At 41.9% G+C, this 17,863-nt stretch overlaps 1 protein-coding gene across 2 annotated transcripts in view; it reads left to right on the top strand.

Annotated features, from left to right (window-relative positions):
* Positions 1 to 17,863, top strand: part of LOC138852360 (uncharacterized) — a 126,967-nt gene that overhangs the window by 34,133 nt on the left and 74,971 nt on the right. The window contains exon 2 of one of the 2 annotated variants that reach the window (XM_070082443.1): positions 8,244 to 8,387. The exons of the other annotated variant lie outside the window; for it this stretch is intronic. The gene's annotated coding sequence lies outside the window, so the exon portion shown is untranslated. The remainder of the gene's footprint in view (positions 1 to 8,243; positions 8,388 to 17,863) is intronic. 2 annotated transcript variants of the gene reach the window in all.

A 17,863-nucleotide genomic window follows, 5' to 3' on the forward strand; every position in this document is an offset into this window, starting at 1 on the left:
ACAGTGGCCAGGTAACAGCAATATTGTTGAACACTCCTGCATATAAATGGACTTAGAAGAATACAGTAGGTAGGTAACAACGATGGGACTCAACACATGCAAGTATTAACTAACTAGTTAGATGTCAAGGTTACTAGGAAAAAAAATGTCTCCTCTTCGTGCTGTTATGTAACACACTGAACGAGGAGATCCAGGGGGCTCTGATCTGTAGTACCTAGCTGGATGCTGGTTGGAGGTTAGCTAGGTTCCTAGCTGGATGCTGGTTGCAGGTTAGCTAGGTTCCTAGCTGGATGCTGGTTGGAGGTTAGCTAGGTTCCTAGCTGGATGCTGGTTGCAGGTTAGCTAGGTTCCTAGCTGGATGCTGGTTGGAGGTTAGCTAGGTTCCTAGCTGGATGCTGGTTGGAGGTTAGCTAAGTTCCTAGCTGGATGCTGGTTGGAGGTTAGCTAAGTTCCTAGCTGGATGCTGGCTGGAGGTTAGCTAGGTTCCTAGCTGGATGCTGGCTGGAGGTTAGCTGGGTTCCTAACTGGATGCTGGTTGGAGGTTAGCTAAGTTCCTAGCTGGATGCTGGTTGGAGGTTAGCTAAGTTCCTAGCTGGATGCTGGCTGGAGGTTAGCTAGGTTCCTAGCTGGATGCTGGCTGGAGGTTAGCTGGGTTCCTAACTGGATGCTGGTTGGAGGTTAGCTAAGTTCCTAGCTGGATGTTGGTTGGAGGTTAGCTAAGTTCCTAGCTGGATGCTGGCTGGAGGTTAGCTGGGTTCCTAGCTGGATGCTGGCTGGAGGTTAGCTAGGTTCCTAGCTGGATGCTGGTTGGAGGTTAGCTAAGTTCCTAGCTGGATGCTGGCTGGAGGTTAGCTGGGTTCCTAGCTGGATGCTGGCTGGAGGTTAGCTAGGTTCCTAGCTGGATGCTGGTTGGAGGTTAGCTAGGTTCCTAGCTGGATGCTGGCTGGAGGTTAGCTAGGTTCCTAGCTGGATGTTGGCTGGAGGTTAGCTAGGTTCCTAGCTGGATGCTGGCTGGAGGTTAGCTAAGTTCCTAGCTGGGTGCTGGCTGGAGGTTAGCTAGGTTCCTAGCTGGATGCTGGTTGGAGGTTAGTTAGGTTCCTAGCTGGATGCTGGTTGGAGGTTAGCTAGGTTCCTAGCTGGATGCTGGCTGGAGGTTAGCTAGGTTCCTAGCTGGATGTTGGCTGGAGGTTAGCTAGGTTCCTAGCAGGATGCTGGCTGGAGGTTAGCTAAGTTCCTAGCTGGGTGCTGGCTGGAGGTTAGCTAGGTTCCTAGCTGGTTGGAGGTTAGTTAGGTTCCTAGCTGGATGCTGGTTGGAGGTTAGCTAAGTTCCTAGCTGGATGCTGGCTGGAGGTTAGCTAGGTTCCTAGCTGGATGCTGGCTGGAGGTTAGCTAGGTTCCTAGCTGGATGCTGGCTGGAGGTTAGCTAGGTTCCTAGCTGGAGGTTAGCTAGGTTCCTAGCTGGATGCTGGCTGGAGGTTAGCTAGGTTCATAGCTGGATGCTGGCTGGAGGTTAGCTAGGTTCCTAGCTGGATGCTGGCTGGAGGTTAGCTAGGTTCCTAGCTGGATGCTTGGTAAGGTGCTAGCTAGATGCTAACGTGGATGTTTGGTAGGTTGCTAGCTGGATGTTTGGTAGGTTGCTAGCTGGATGTTTGGTAGGTTGCTAGCTGGATGTTTGGTAGGTTGCTAGCTAGATGCTAGCTTGGACGCTAGCTAGGTTGCTAGCTGGAAGCTAGCTAGGTTGAGTCCTCTACCTATTCTCCTGGACGGTGCCTGAGGTATGACTGTAGACTGTCATGGGGGACATGTAAGTGCCGGTAACTTGCAATAGTATTTATGTCGAGTGCTCATTCTCATTACTTTTCAAGTACGTCAGTTATATGTTTGTTATTGTGTGTTATGTATATGCATGGGTTTGAGCGTTGAATGACTTGCACGGTCTCCGTGATCTCTCCGTGCTTGTCACATCTATTGCACTGCTGTCCTCGGTACGGACGCCTGTTGATGACTCTAGCTGATTTTCTTGAAGCAGCATTTGGTTTATGCTTTAAGGATCAGTATGCAAGTGTATCACAGTAGTGTATTACGTAAGTGTATCATATGTATCACTAGAGTGTGGCACTGGTGTTAAGGTGGCTGAAATGTGCTAGTGTGTAGTGTCACTTGTGTTCTGTGATGTGTGTTCACACCTGGTGCTGACCAATGTTGGCAGTCTTTGACACCTGAACCACTGTGATGTTGGCAGGGCCCTGACACCTGGACCACAGTGATGTTGGCAGTCTTGACACCTGTACTTGATAAAGCTCTGCACAGTGAAATAAAGCTTAATAAAGCTTTACAACGGTTAAACGTTACACAGCTTTGTACGGGAGAAAAGTTGCTTGGTAAGGCTCTACACAGCGAAATATTCTCTATAAACGCTTATTCTGCAGCATTTTTTCAATTAATATTGTCGGCAGTACGACATATGGCAGTTCGAGATCAACCGAGATTATTGTGCGAATGAGAGAATGTAGGAAGTCGAGGAGGAGGAAGAGGTCGAGGAGGAGGGGGTCGAGGAGGAGGAGGAGGAGGTCGAGGAGGAGGAGGAGGTGGAGGTGGAGGTGGAGGAGGAGGAGGAGGTCGAGGAGGAGGAGGAGGAGGAGGAGGAGGAGAAGGAGAAGGAGAAGGTCGAGGACGAGGACGAGCACGAGCATAGTGTGGTGGGAGTGGGACCTGTTGGTTGTGTCAGGAAAAGTGACCGGATGGTAGACACAGCAGTCAATATGCCTCCGTTGTCAACATGTACACCAGAATAAGAACAACCTATGTGTGTGTGTGTGTGTGTGTGTGTGTGTGTGTGTGTGTGTGTGTGTGTGTGTGTGTGTGTGTGTGAGAGAGAGAGAGAGAGAGAGAGAGAGAGAGAGAGAGAGGGATAGATATCTCCTAGCTTGTAAATAAAGTTAGGAATGCTTAACCTAACTTTGTGTCAAAAAAGACAGAGAGCAAGAGCAAGGAAGGTCTCCTTCAAGATAATATGAGAGGATAAGTAAGGATAGCAGTATGACCTTTGGTTCTCTTGTCTTCCAGGGTTGTGTAGTTTAGTTCCTAAGTTCCACAGTAGCAACAAGTTGATGAATAAGACATGCGCAACACCTAGGGTTATTGGGGAAATCTTTCGCTAGCGCAGCAGACTTTTTAGTTGAATGCAAAGACATTTCTGCAATAAAGATAACCAAGTGTGTGTGTGTGTGTGTGTGTGTGTGTGTGTGTGTGTGTGTGTGTGTGTGTGTGTGTGTGTATGTGTGTAGTCTTCCTTAGTCAATTTCCTTTACTTCTACGGATGACCTTTAAGAGGTTCCCTTATTGTTTTTTCTTCCAGCTTTTCGATTTTATTTCATAACTCTCGAACACCATTACCTTTAATTTCCGAGAGTTTTTCAAAAATTTCAACATTAGTTCACGTTAACGAGGACCAAGTTCTTGGACTAAATGAAATGTTCAAGTCGCTTATAACCAAAGTTGTTGAACTCATTCGCAGCATCCAGGAATGCCTCAGATAACTTCCAAAATCCTCAGTGGCTGAGCTCACCTCCACAAAAGGTGCCAAAAATTTCACCGACGGTGGAGAGTGAAATTCAGCAGTGTTGGTGCAGATCTGACTATTCTGTGTGTGAAATAGTGTGAAAATTTCGTCCCCTTTTAAATTACGTTAAATAATTTTTAATTTGTCTTCTGAATGACTGTAATATTTAATGGGTGATGCGTCTTATCGTCAGGATAGTAACTATTAAGTCTGGTTTGCTTGCAGCCACATTTGTTGACCTAGTGAAGTAGTAGCGAAAAACTTGGAATCTTTGGAATCGTCGCCATAACTGGGGAATGACTCGTTGGATCGGCTTCAGATTTTCACCACTTGTGTAGTTTCCTGAACACAAGACTCACTGCTACTTGGTGTCATAAGTCCCAGTTTTATTGAACAGTGATATTTAGTTTATACTCAATAAACATGCTTCCTCTGACTTCAAAGAATTATTGACGATACTTTCTACAAGAATGATGATAACTACAAGAATGATGATAACTACAAGAATGATGATAACTACAAGAATGATGATAACTACAAGAATGATGATAACTACAAGAATGATGATAACTACAAGAATGATGATAACTACAAGAATGATGATAACTACAAGAATGATGATAACTACAAGAATGATAACTACAAGAAGGATGATAACTACAAGAATGATGATAGCTACAAGAATGATGATAACTACAAGAATGATGATAACTACAAGAATGATGATAACTACAAGAATGATGATAGCTACAAGAATGATGATAACTACAAGAATGATGATAACTACAAGAATGATAACTACAAGAATGATGATAACTACAAGAATGATGATAACTACAAGAATGATAACTACAAGAAGGATGATAACTACAAGAATGATGATAACTACAAGAATGATGATAACTACAAGAATGATGATAACTACAAGAATGATGATAGCTACAAGAATGATGATTACAAGAATGATGATAACTACAAGAATGATAACTACAAGAAGGATGATAACTACAAGAATGATGATAACTACAAGAATGATGATAGCTACAAGAATGATGATAACTACAAGAATGATGATAACTACAAGAATGATGATAACTACAAGAATGATGATAACTACAAGAATAATGATAACTACAAGAATGATGATAACTACAAGAATGATGATAACTACAAGAATGATGATAACTACAAGAAGGATGATAACTACAAGAATGATGATAACTACAAGAATGATGATAACTACAAGAATGATGATAACTACAAGAATGATGATAACTACAAGAATGATGATAACTACAAGAATGATGATAACTACAAGAATGATGATTACAAGAATGATGATAACTACAAGAATGATGATAACTACAAGAATGATGATAGCTACAAGAATGATGATAACTACAAGAATGATGATAACTACAAGAATGATGATAACTACAAGAATGATAACTACAAGAAGGATGATAACTACAAGAAGGATGATAACTACAAGAATGATGATTACAAGAATGATGATAACTACAAGAAGGATAACTGCAAGAATGATGATAACTACAAGAATGATAACTACAAGAATGATAACTACAAGAATGATGATAACTACAAGAAGGATAACTGCAAGAATGATAACTACAAGAAGGATGATAACTACAAGAAGGATGATAACTACAAGAAGGATAACTGCAAGAATGATGATAACTACAAGAATGATAACTACAAGAATGATAACTACAAGAATGATGATAACTACAAGAAGGATAACTGCAAGAATGATAACTACAAGAATGATGATAACTACAAGAAGGATAACTACAAGAAGGATAACTACAAGAAGGATGATAACTACAAGAAGGATGATAACTACAAGAAGGATGATAACTACAAGAAGGATGATAACTACAAGAAGGATGATAACTACAAGAAGGATGATAACTACAAGAATGATGATAACTACAAGAAGGATAACTGCAAGAATGATGATAACTACAAGAATGATAACTACAAGAATGATAACTACAAGGATGATAACTCTACAAGGATGATAACTCATAAGTTTAGTGCAAGTAGCTACAAATTAGAAATTGCACTGAATAGTTAAAAAAAACAAATTGGAATTGTTGTAATCAGATCAATTACTGGAGAATGCCCTTTCAGGTCGGCTTCAACCTTTCACCCTCGGTGGACTATTAAAATACAATCTGTCACTCACTTTGAAGTGAGTAAATTTTAATTTACAAGTTTTATTAAGCAAATCATTTCTCATGTAATAACTAGAGAAAGTCTCTTCTGATGGATCGGCTTCAAACCCTAAATGCTGGTGTATCTAACAGGAAGTATTTTTGTATTTTGTGCTGTGCGGGGAACTATTTTAAAATTTTATGAAATTGTAATTTCTGCAGAATTATAGAGAATTTTATATATACTGTAAGAAAAGAAAACGGGAAAATAATTAAAATCTTCTATTTTATGTTAATTTTAAGTTAACGATGTGAGACTTTTTCTGTCTTTCGGAACATTCTCAGCCACATTTGTGTTTTTCACATTCTGGTTTATTACTCGAGAACGCCTTATTCGATCGACTTCAAATTTACAACACTTCTGTAATGTATCTTGAACAATATTCCACTGTGTATCTCAGTAGTACAGACGATCAACCTGAGTGTCGTTATTCCCTACGTACACGAAAGGTATTGAGAAATCCTCAAGTATCATTTGTAACTACCAATTCAGATTTGCCTCAAATACAGCATGAGTTAGCCAGTGCAACAGAGTTTGATCCTCCCAGAGATGACACCCATTCTGCATATGTCAATCTCACCCTAGCAGAGTTGGGGTTAAATGTAAATAACCTGTACAGATGAATAATTACAGTATCAACTTATCAGTATTCAAGAAATTTTTTTTTGTGTTCACGTTCTCTCCGAATTCTGAGATTTAAGTCTAGATTTGAGTGCACCGAATCTGCCTTTCTGTTAAACATTTCTTTCTTTGTATATATTTCTTCCTCAGAATCCGTAGATCACATAAATACAGATCGATCGATCAATTTTTTTTATCACTTCTATTGTGTAATCCCAACGTTGAGTTTCATTCGATGAGTTGTGCTATATTATACCTTATAATGCATTACAGTTTCAATTATGTAAGCTTCCATTCCAATATTCTACTTATGTATGTTATAATGTTCAATTGTTGTGTACTTTGACATTGTATAGAATCAGCCCAAGCCGTACAACTGCCGTCTCTAGTTTGTAGTAGCTGTATGTTGGGACGACATACGTTAGCGTCGCCGAGCTCTCAGTAGTACCAGTTACCAGTAACCAGTTACCAGTAGATGACTCACTACCAACCGTCTGTGTGAATCACTGACTGTTATTCATGTTGCTGCTGACCATAGCATATTTTTGAATGCCTTACCCGCTAGGCACTAGTGGGTCAGTCTGAGATAGGGAACAGAGAGAGGCAGGTCGGCTGTTGGCGCTTCTCATACTTTCCGTTATGTATTATACGTACTACCAGCCTACGTGAGTATTTTTACCCCATCCACGTTATCGAACCCACATGACATGTATAGGTCACGTAGGTGTACGTAACACTGACCTATACGTAGGTCATTCCAATATTTTGTTTCCTTGTGACAGGTAGAGACAGACTCCTGGCATCACCTTCAGAATTTCAACACTGGTGTAACCTACTGAGGAAGTTGCTATATTTAATGTGATGATCGCATTTTACCACTTTTAATATTGCACTGTTTGCCTTGATGGTGATGAGCTCTTGATCCGAGGAACTGCATTTATCTTCTCTTTGCTTGGATCCAATTTGGATTAGGGTTAGCGCTTTCCATTGATTAAAATATATGAATGAATAAGTGAATGGTATCAATCTTTAATGGCTGATACATCGTATGAAATGGAATATTTCGTGGGTTTAGGCTGTGTAGGCACAAATTTTGTTCGATTTTGTAAAATAACTGGAAAATGCATCTTCTGGTTTGTGTGAAATAATTAAAGAATGTTTTTCAGATCAGAAATCTTACTTTATTTGGTTATCCTAAGTTAAATCAACTTAATGTTCTGTAGTGTGTATAACATTTGTGTCCTCAAGACCAGTGTTAACAATTGTTAGTTATATATATTAAGCTTTCTTATAATTTACTTTATTAAAAGTCGTTACGTCTTAGAGAAAAGTTTGGATTAATTTTGGTTGCGTAGAACAACTGAAAATTGAAATACTATTTTGAAACGATAATTTCTGAGTGTCGCATCTGATTACTTCAAGCTTTCTAATAACTTGGTAATGCAACTTCTGAGCGGCTTCAAGTTTGATTTGCTTGTGTGTGTTAGCATATTGGTTTCTGAATTAAATTTGGGCTGTGCTAATTTACAATTTTTTTACAGAACAAATTTGAACATAACTTTCCGTATGAGAATTTATGAATACCTCTTCTGATTCCCCTCAGATCGTCAATGTAAATATTAAACTGCATTATCAACTGACGCCGCACTCTGCACTATTCCAATCGCCTGCACTGATGCGCAGGGGAGTATGATTATGTAACACGGGGATACCTTTCTCGGATGTCGCAGCGGCCGATATACAATCTAGTTGGTGTTACTGTTATTTTTTATTTAAAAACCATTAGAACAGAAACTGATGGTTCGTGTGTTGTTTTTTTCAGACTTATTACATCTGCATAACGTGTTGAGCAATGTGTTAGTGGTTTCCTTGACCTGTACCAGCACTGTGTATACACTATCTTCCTGACTCCAACTTGGGCATACCTAATACAACTTAACTTTGAAGTTACTTTGGCTTGGTGAAGGTATTTTATTTATCATTATAATTCGTTTTATTGTTATTGTGAATAAATATGGAATCACAATTCCATGTTTATTACTTTAAATAATAATAATGTAGTTAACTGAAATCCCGACAGTAAGAAAATACAGGATGGAACTTTTGAAATATTCAGACTGGTAGATTTACTGAAGCATTAATATATATTTTTTGGAGATTTATCTTTTTCCAGAACCCATCGTTAAATATACTCGTATATTTGTAGTTAAGACCACAGGTTTAATATATGAAGCACCGAGGTTAGCTAGGCATCACTCCAAAATATTAAAGACCCCAGGAGACCGACCACCGTCCATGGTTGATTTGCGACTGAACCCTCCCTGCGAAATAATGGGCGTGGCTTAACTCCCGTGGGAGGAGTTTGCTCCCTGCTCGAGTGGTGATTGGCTGCTCCGCAGGCCCGTCTCCTAACTCTGGCGATGATTGGCTGGCCCGCAGCGCATCTCCCAGCCCACCAATTAAGTCAACAAGAGGGGAGCATCACACACAGTTCTGGTTTCCTATTGGCGCTCCAGAATTTACCCGCGAGTTTTTTTTGGGTGCCAAAGACTAAGTCCTAAATTCCTATTGGTTGCTGACGATTTACCCGCCAGTTTTTCCGCACTCAATCTCTGAACTGTTTGTTAAAGTGCTGTTCGCTCTTCATTCTTTTGACCAGCGGTGGACTTATTAAAGATGCTACATAATGACCACGCTGATGAATTTCTCAAAATTTTGCCATTATGGTAGGTTTAGTCCAGCCTGGATAGTGTGTGTGCGCGCGCATGTGTATATAGAGGGATAATGTGTATGTGGAGTACGTATTTATATGTATTGGGAGTAGAGGTTGGTGTGTGGTGGGAGGACAAACTAAATAACCTTTCTCTGACATTCAGTTTGAACTGAGGTGAAGAGAAAGTTTGCGGTAGAGGCGAGAGGTGGGTGAATGGTGACTCCGGGTAGATGGATGACACGACCACGCCAGGAGTGGATGATGTCTCCGGGGAGGTGGATGACATTACCACGCCAGGAGTGGATGATGTCTCCGGGGAGATGGATGACACGACCACGCCAGGAGTGGATGATGTCTCCGGGGAGATGGATGACATGACCACGCCAGGAGTGGATGATGTCTCCGGGGAGATGGGTGACATGACCACGCCAGGAGTGGATGATGTCTCCGGGGAGATGGGTGACATGACCACGCCAGGAGTGGATGATGTCTCCGGGGAGATGGATGACACGACCACGCCAGGAGTGGATGATGTCTCCGGGGAGATGGATGACACGACCACGCCAGGAGTGGATGATGTCTCCGGGGAGATGGATGACACGACCACGCCAGGAGTGGATGATGTCTCCGGGGAGATGGATGACACGACCACGCCAGGAGTGGATGATGTCTCCGGGGAGATGGATGACACGACCACGCCAGGAGTGGATGATGTCTCCGGGGAGATGGATGACACGACCACGCCAGGAGTGGATGATGTCTCCGGGGAGATGGATGACACGACCACGCCAGGAGTGGATGATGTCTCCGGGGAGATGGGTGACATGACCACGCCAGGAGTGGATGATGTCTCCGGGGAGGTGGATGACATTACCACGCCAAGAGTGGATGATGTCTCCGGGGAGATGGGTGACATGACCACGCCAGGAGTGGATGATGTCTCCGGGGAGGTGGATGACATGACCACGCCAGGAGTGGATGATGTCTCCGGGGAGGTGGATGACATGACCACCACGCCAGGAGTGGATGATGACTCCAGGGAGATGGATGACATGACCACGCTAGGGATGGAGGAGGCAGCATGTAAACAACAGGATGACATGACCACGCCAGGGGTAAATGATGACTCCAGGGAGATGGATGACACGACCACGCCAGGAGTGGATGAGGCAGCATGTAAACACCAGGATGACATGACCACGCCAGGGGTGGATGATCCCTGGGAGATGGATGACATAACCACGTAAGGGGTGGACGACGTCTCGAGAGATGGCTGACATGACCACGCTAGGGGCGGCTGAGGCAGCGTGTAAACACTATGACGTGACCACCCCAAGGGTGGATGAGTCGGCGTATAAACATTGGATGACATGACCACGCCAGATGTGGATGAGCCGGTGTTTAAACAATGCATGATGAAAGGTGGATGCTCAAAGTGGGTTACATGTACACAGTGTCTAGGATCATGGGGGAGGTGGATGGGGAGTGGATGAAGTGGTAAACATTAGACGGGTGAACAAGTAACGATGCACATGGAAGATGGATGAAATAGTCGAGAATTAAGAGGATGACTGAAATACGAATGTGAGTGGATGAAGTAATACAAAGAATAAAGGAGGATAGGGGAAATGTGGATGTGAAGTAGTGGTGGTGTAGGAGACTGTGTTGGTCTCGGTCTCACATTTGAAACCCGGGTCTCAGAAATTGGAAACCCAAGATGCAGATATTGTTTTAGATATGTTTAGCGCCGACAGTGGTATTAAAATTAGTGTCTGAGATATACAAGAACTCCTCTTCAGTTTGAATTCAAAGCACGTGTTTCTTAGTGTAACTTTTGAATTGGTTTTGGACTGCGGTCCTGGATGTGGTGGAGTGCGCACGACTGCTGAACCCTGCCTTGAGTATCGCTGGAAATTATACCCGTTTTGTTCCTGGCAGGCTTGTCTCCCTCATACACAGCTTGCTGGGTCAGGACGCCATAACTCAGATCTCTATTTTTTTCGCTCTGTGGGTTTCTAAGGCCTCGGGAAAGCCTGTTGCTGACTTAAGTGTAAGCATCTGGGTGTGTTGGGGTTCAGACGTGGGGTCTACCTGACCTGACTAGGAACCTTTCGTTCCCTGTGTTGTTCCCGAAGGGAATTCTTGTTCCTTTATAATTCCCTCCAAGCTTTGGATACTATTCCTTCCTCAGAAACTGGGCACTACTATTTCCCGGAAACTGTTAGTGACCTTCAAAACCACCAGCAACACAACCGCAACCTTGCGCATAGCTCTTCTCTGCGGCGTTTAAACAGTGGTTGTAGGAGAGTAGATGCCTTGACCATCATTCTTGAATTCATCCACCCCGTTTTCTTTCCCTGGAACTTTTGTCCTCATCCTGCACTGGGTATGCAGAGTCACCAGTTGGAAGATATCCAGGCCGACCACACCGGGGAACCGCATCATATCATACACTGGCCACTGTTGGGCAATTGTTAGTGCATGTTGACTCGCATGGCGAGGTGTGGGGGACCTCTGGCTTTGTCGAGGTTTAAACAAGGAGCTTAACTAGATCTAATTGGGAACTTACTGATTCGTGTTTCTATCCCCGGCATGGCTGGACATGTTTCCTTACACCTGTTGCCCCTGTTCACCTAGCAGAAAGTAGGTACCTGAGTGTTAATCGAATGTCGTGGGTGGCATCCCCGTCCGTGGTATGGTTTGTTTGCAATCGTGTCATTACGGTTTCGTGAGTCATGTTAACGGCTTTGAGGGGACTTGAGCTAGAGTTCGTCACGGCCACGCTAGCTGGAGATTCGTCTGTAAAAACTTGCATTTGTGGTCACAGTGGTGCCTATGCTAACCTTCCTATAGTGTATAAATATACCTAGTTGGACGAATCTTATTGTGGCTAGCTGGTCTAGTGGCTAACGCGACGGTCTGGAGTTTTGAGACTCTCTGATCGCGGGTTCTATCCCCATCCGTGGTATGGTTTATTTGCAATCGTGTCATTACGATTTCGTGAGTCACACACTGACTTAATTGGGTTATGCTGGGTAGCTAACCCTACCCCGAGTTAAAAATGTGAGCAAAATCTTATTCTCTCATAGTTGTCGCCTGAGAGGTTAGTTTACTGTGCACCCGCAGCTCATGTGAGCGGTAGCACAGAAAACAGAGTTACAGAGGTCACAGTGTGTCTTTGTCAGACTCAAACTGTGCATTGCTAGAAAGGAATGTTAGTCATTTCGCATTTTACAGTTACTTCATATAGTTGTTGTATACAGTACAGTAAAGAATACAATATCAAAGTTATTTCCTATTGCCATTAAAAAATTGATCATAGCTGGGTTGCAATCGCTATAAAGGCAATATGTTCATTTAGTCGATGCAGAATGTAGATACAACTTCAACATTTCAGATACCTTGTCATTAACAATGAGGTGTTTTGCCATATACTTTAAGGTTTGCATCACGGTGTCCCCTCAGGGAAGGTTTCTTGATGTTGGTGAGGGGCTCTTGATTTAGGGAATTGGATCTGTGCTCCAGTTCCCCGAATTAAGCCCGAATGCCTTCCACATCCCCCCCCCAGGCGCTGTATAATCCTACGGGTTTAGCGCTTCCCCCTTGATTATAATAATGCACCAAGGTGTCTGAAAGGTAGGATGTTTAAATATTATGATATAATGCTCCAGTGTATGGCCCTGTCTCTGTCCACACACTATATTTTTTTTTTTTTGTCATTGACATCTCCATACAAACCGTATTGGCAGAGATACTTATAGCCTAAACTTAGTGTAGCAGCAACAGCTGCTTGCAGTCCACTGATCTTGTTACTTTCTTGACACATTTCATTATGATGGGTAATGGATTTGTTAGTTTCTATCTGTACATGAACGGTATACATTACCGACAAGTTGAAAAATTAGACACATGTGCAACATCTGGGTATCTTTATTGTAGACGTTTCAAAACATGTCTTAGAATTTGTGTTGATAAAGCCACTGGTTGGCGAAACGTCTACAATAAAGATACCCAGATGTTGCACATGTGTCTAATTTTTCATCTAGTTTCTATCTGTACTGTTCTACTTCAGGCTCGTTTGCAGTTTCTTTCTGATAAATAACGAAAAAAGGGCACAGTACCGTGACTGGAACAATATACAACCCGCACATAGAGAGATGAGCTTACGACGACGTTTCGGTCCGACTTGGACCATTTACAAAGTCACACTAACAAAAAGGAGATAACGAGGGAGTATATATATATAGTATATAAGGGGCTTAACCTTTAATTTTCATACAGTCCACACTATTTTATAATTTACGATTATTGGTATTAATGTTTAATATTGTAATTATTAATTTTAGGTCAAACTTTTTTGTGAGTAGTAAAGGGACGGGCATTGAAGGAGTGACAGTTCCGTTACCTACTCTAAGTCCCATTTACCTCACCCAAATTATTTACATGTAATAATTCAGGTAATACCCTGTAAACCTCATGCAGGTATTTTCTCACATTGTTTTGATCACCAGGCAGCAGCATCAGTCCTATTATGACGTTAATTTCATGTATTCAATCAACACTTCCACATATATTTAGTATTTTAGTAGTTATAGTGTGACAAAGTCACACTAACACTAAAGGAGAGGAGGGAGTATATATAGGCCAGCAGACATTGACAGGAGCAAGATAGTGGTGGTGGTAGTAGTAGTAGTAGTAGTAGTAGTAGTAGTAGTAGTAGAGTCAGTCAAATACTAAGAGGAGCACTGTAAGGGAGCTAGGGGCCCACAGAGGGTAGGAGCAAGAACACAGAGGGGGAGGGAATAATAAAGGACAAATACCCAAGGCAGAAGAAAGAAAACCCAGAGGAGAAAGAGGAAAGGGGAAGAGGGAGAAAGGTAAAAAGAATCAAGTTAGGTTACGGGTGTTCTGAAGTTTGGAGCATTTTACAATGTCATGGGAAAGGAAGGCATCAACAGAGATAAAGCCAGGACTAAGATTCATACAAGGAAAGTTGTGTATAAGGGAGGATTCAACCCTACTTCTAACTTTCACAGTCGCTGTCTGGTTGAATCCTCCCTTATACACAACTTTCCTTGAATATCATCAGCGGGCAGCAGTAACAGCCTGAATGAACATTAAAATGGTATAAAATACCGACAGGTTGTTAGGTAAGACATATATGCAACAGTTAGGTATCTTTATTTCGAAACGTTTCGCCTACGCAGTAGGCTTCTTCAGTCGAGTACAGAAAAGTTGATAGAAGCAGAAGATACTTGAAGACGATGTAATCAGTCCATCACCCTTGAAGTTTTGAGGTGGTCAGTCCCTCAGTCTGGGGAAGAATATTGTTCCATAGACTGAAACAATGGAACAATACTCTTCTCCAGACTGAGGGACTGACCACCTCAAAACTTCAAGGGTGACGGACTGATTACATCGTCTTCAAGTATCTTCTGCTTCTATCAACTTTTCTGTACTCGACTGAAGAAGCCTACTGTGTAGGCGAAACGTTTCGAAATAAAGATACCTAACTGTTGCATATGTGTCTTACCTAACAGTAACAGCCTGGTTGATCAGGCTCTGATCCACCACGAGGCCTGGTCACGGACCGGGCTGCAGGGGCATTGACCCCTGAAACCCTCTTCCAGGTATACTCTAGCGTAGCTGATTGTAATAGTGCTAGGGGTATCTGGTAGGCATACTATCAAAGATAAGGTACTACGTTCCACAATCAGCTCTCCTGGCACTGTATCATACACTCATATACCCTTATCTTACATATGGAATTTGTGCATGGGGATCAACAACATCCAGTCACCTAAAATCCCTCATAACCCAGCAAAAGGCAGCAGTAAGAATGATAACGAATTCCCACTCCCGCCAGCATACTCCACCAATTTTCAAAAGTCTGAATCTGCTCACCATTAAGAACATCCATACTTACTCATGTGCCTATTACATACACAGAACAATACACGCAAATATAAACCCTCCACTCAAACTTCTCCTCGCCAACTTAAACAGGACACATGACCACAACACAAGACACAGATCTCTTTTTGATATATCTCGTGTCCATATCACACTGTGTAAAAACTATGCACATAAAGGGCCCTAAAATATGGAATTCAATACCAGAATATATTAAAGTAACCCAGTCTGAAAATCAGTTTAAGACTTCTCAAAAGCCACTTAATCACCCTAGACTAAATGCTAAATACTCAGTACACACATACTCACCTATGTACTCCCACATCATAACTTCAACAATCACTTTGAGCTGTATAGTCCTTGTGGCTTAGCGCTTCTTTTTTGATTATAACAATCACTTTGAACCTTTTATCCATTGTTGACAGGAATATAATTGAACCATTGTTTTCACAAAAAAGCATTTTAGACTGTATGAATATATCCTTTGTCTTATACAAATTTAATTCACTTATAATTAATAATCTACTGTTCAACTATGAAACAATTACTGTCCTACTGTACAACTATGATAAAATCCTTAGTGTTAAGTAGTCTATAAGCCAATAATGTTAAGTTGGCCCATAATGTCTAGGCATAATAGAGGCTCTCTTTGCATTGCAACCCACTATTGTAAATATAAAATCTCAATGTACTGTTTGCAAAGACGTAAAATAAATAAATAAAAATAAATAGATTTAAGTAGGGCGTTGACTCTTAACATTTTTCCCTGGAAAGAATAAAAATACACAGTACCGTAACTGGAATAATACACAAATAGTTACTGGTCCAAGTCGGAACGAAACGTCGTCATAAGTTTCATATAATATTCCAATGTGTGGGTTATTTGTGTATTTTTCACCCGGAGTCTCGGGAGGCATGGCTCAGTGAGGCGCAAGTTTTAGTGGCCCGTAACAACTCAAGACTTAGAGCCGGCGTACTGTTGCTAGATTAAGCTACAAGTAATGATGATGTTGGTGAGGGGCTCTTGATTTAGGGAATTGGATCTGTGCTCCAGTTCCCCGAATTAAGCCTGAATGCCTTCCACAACCCCCCCCCCCCAGGCGCTGTATAATCCTCCGGGTTTAGCGCTTCCCCCTTGATTATAATAATAATAATACAAGTAATGAATTGGTTGGACCTTTGCTGTGAAATATTGCGCTTCGATGCTCACTACATTTTGGGTTAATTTAAAATAGATTTAGGCTACTCTTGAAATAATTGTTACTTTTTGCTTTCTGAGTTACATCCGGTTTCAGGAAGCTGCATTGAGAACATCAGCTTATCTAGACGCCTTCAAACTGATAAATGTTGGGAAAACCTCTCCAACTGATACCTCTAGCAGGAAGACGGTGGCTATTAAGAAGTTACAGCCTTAAGAGAATCTTATGTTTTCAGACTGTAGCTCGATTTCTAGAGCGCTCATCTCGCATATTGAGGTCCGTGGTTTGATCCCCGGTACGAGTGGAAACATTGGGACGTGTTGCCTTAAGACACCTGCTGTCCCTATTCACCTGTCAGTAACATAGCTACCTGGGTTTTAGTCTACTGGTGTGGGTCGCATTGTTATTCTCATAAGTAGTAGTAGGTACGTCATTGATGTTGGCTAGGCCTGTATACCTTGTATATGTACTTGTAGAAATTAAAATTATTATTTTTATACATTATCTTGTGATAAATGCATATCTAGAGAGCTTTATGCAATGTAGTCTGACCATGCCAGTGAACTATATTTTACGAAGCTAGTCCTGAGTGAATTTGAAAAGAGGAATATGCTTTTTCTCAGAAGCAGTAGAGCTTTGCAATTTGCTTAGAAAAAATCTGTTCACTGAAAGTGTAAGCCCTAAGTAAGTAATTTCTCCTGTTTGCGGATTGTCAGGCAGAAATAAATACATGATATGAATCACAAAGGTCTACTTTATATATGAGAGTCAATTAATCCAATACAGTGTGCTCTCACCACTATTCCACATGGGTGAAAGCTTTAGTAATGGTCTCAAGCGAGGATAGTTCAGGTGCAGCAGCATCGTCTGGCAATTCTCCCAAGAAGAAATTCAAAATTGAGCAGAAATACAAGAGATCCTGGGAATCTGAGCCAGACTTCGAAGGATGGCTCAAGTCCACCTCAAAAGGGTCGCCGCTGTTAGAATATTGTAGTGCTTGCAATGGTAATATTTCTGTTAGTTCTGGAAAAAAAAGAGGCACAAACATTCAGTTGGAAGAAAATATATTCAAAACTGCTGCACTGAAAATATAACCTACTTTGCTTAACATGCCTTCAGTAAGTGGCAGAAAGAAAAGGATGATGTCCTGAAAGAATGTAATAAAGTTGGTAGAATTACCGACAATATGTAAAGTAAAAGGACACAAGTGCAACTAATGTGACATTTTTATTGTGGCAACGTTTTGCTCTCCAGGAGCTTTATCAAGCCGTTACAAACAGTACATGTATGTATGTATAATGTTCGCCAAGACCAGGGTCCTGGCACGGGTCTTAATCTTGAAATGACCCGTCTCTGGCTCCTGAAGAATTGATTCTTCACTGTTGCAGCATATGCTGCTCAAGCACTGTTCCGGACAGTTCAGCTAGTGTGCCTCATAAGAGACTGAGGTTACTCCATCTCAGCTGTTTCCTGAGCTGGGGACTGGGCTCTGTCCGCTCTGATAATCTGCAGATTCATGGCATCCAATGTTTCCTGCTCTGTCAGTAAGCACACCCTCAGGAGTGTGCTGATCATCTGCCAGAACATGCTCTGTTGTTCCGTGGAGGTGATTGTGTT

This window comes from Cherax quadricarinatus, chromosome 7 (assembly GCF_038502225.1).
Source record: "Cherax quadricarinatus isolate ZL_2023a chromosome 7, ASM3850222v1, whole genome shotgun sequence".
NCBI lineage: Eukaryota > Metazoa > Arthropoda > Malacostraca > Decapoda > Parastacidae > Cherax > Cherax quadricarinatus.